The sequence below is a fragment of the Choristoneura fumiferana genome, chromosome 20 (assembly GCF_025370935.1).
Source record: "Choristoneura fumiferana chromosome 20, NRCan_CFum_1, whole genome shotgun sequence".
Classification (NCBI taxonomy): Eukaryota; Metazoa; Arthropoda; class Insecta; order Lepidoptera; family Tortricidae; genus Choristoneura; species Choristoneura fumiferana.
Window position 1 is genome coordinate 10,314,632 of NC_133491.1, and position 2,017 is coordinate 10,316,648.

Sequence of the window (2,017 nt, forward strand, 5' to 3'; positions counted from 1 at the left end):
GTAGTACCAAGTGTTTTTTTCCCTTAGTGTATTTTTTCGGTCACAAAATACGTCTCGATCGCGTTTGCGTTAAAATCTTAATTTGTATGGAAACACGAACAGCGCCTCTAGCGGCACGTTTGCGCAACAACTTTTGCGAGTGTAGGTTTGCTTGTCAAATTAACGTAAACTATTTCGTCCGCGAATCGTAAAGTTAACGTAAACCCGATCGACTCGACTAATCAAAACGAATGGGGATGCCAGATGTTTCAGGTTTCGCGGGATTCTCCGAATTTTAGTATGTCCTCCCGACTCCCAACAAAGTCAAAAAAAAACATAAAAACAATATAATATAATACAATACAATACAAAGACTCTTTATTGTACACCAGAAATAACAACTACTAACAACAACCACAACACCTACAACAACAACAACTTCATTTTATAAAACAATAATTTTAAGTTCCAAATGCTTGAACTGAATGACATCAAATCCCTTTCTTGGCATAGTACCTAACACCCAGTAACAGCCGTGATGCAAAGAATTTTAAAAAATCACGTTTTTTTTTAAGCATTTTTTTACTGATTGTTTTCCTGGTTGTAGTAAATGTGAAAAAAATACTTTATTTAAGAATTATTTGATCTTGCCATGATAGCGGGTAAATGGTGAAAAGGGACAAAAATGTAATATACATACTTATATGAACAGTAACACGATATTCGAGTAAAAAATAAATGACGTAGGTAACAAAAAACCGTTTTCTGATTTATTTATTTAATTATTTATGTAAACACTAGCTGTTGTCCGCGACTCCGTCTGTGTAGAATTTGTTTTAGCACCATCCCGCGGAAATTATGTAATTTTCGACATTTAAATGTATCCCATGTTCTTTTTCCGAAGACTCAAACTATTTGTATTCCGAATTTAATCTTAATCGGTTCAGCGGTTTAGACGTGACGAGGTATAAAAACAAACCGACTTACAAACTTTCACATTTATATATTGGTGGGATTTCTCTCGCAGCAGACAAAATGTAAAATGGTTTTGTTTTTAATATACTTACTTATATTTGAATTTATTATTTGTTTCTCCCGTCAAAAGTACCAAATCCCGATAAATTCGTTATTTTTATCGATAATAGGGTCATTCGATCTGGCAACCCTACCTAATAAAAACAAATGTCAGACTGACACCGCCCTAATTTACATCGTCTCAGTTCTAGAAAAAACTTAAATGTTATTACATATATTTATTTGGTCGCGCTGTCATCGTTGTAAAGTGGATGCTCCATAGATGTGAAAGTGGAGGAAGATGCTTTGTGATATCATGGACGGAATTTTCGCACCAAAGTGCCCATACTCCAGTTATAGACCATAGTTTAGTATACAGCACATACTGCAGTACTTGGAACTTCTTCAGGCGGGATGGATGGCGACTCCATAGAACAGCTGGTCGTGCAGGGAGGAGTGGAAGGAATCAGGTTGCACGTCAGGTCACCTCTGGACTGACCAAGTGAAGGCCACTGTAGAAAACCAAAAAGACAGTTTGCCAACAGAGAGATATGGTAGGAGATCGTACGAAGAGCTGTCCGCCTCTACCCATGACGCGGACGCATCAATATGCCTACGCCTGGTCTGCCAAGAGGAAACGACAAAGAATAAAGTTTTCATACTAATGGTTTGAAAATGTCATTCAAATACAATGGTTGACACTTCAGGTGGCATCGTTTTTTAAATTGAGATCCGATTTTTCCAGATAGAATACATTGTTCACTATTGATACCATGCACAAAACTATGGGCTTGACTTTAATTAACATATTGTGTCACAACTGTAGTGAGAAGTAAGTAAACATTTATGGTCAAACAAATTGAATCATGACCCAGGGTGGAACCTTTTTTATAATCAATTTCACTATGATTTTCTTGACAAAAGTATTGAGATGTCAACATGACATTAGTAGCACAAAGGTCCACCCTGAGTCATGATACAAATTGTGCGACTTTACCTAATAATTTCACTGAAATCTCATGAT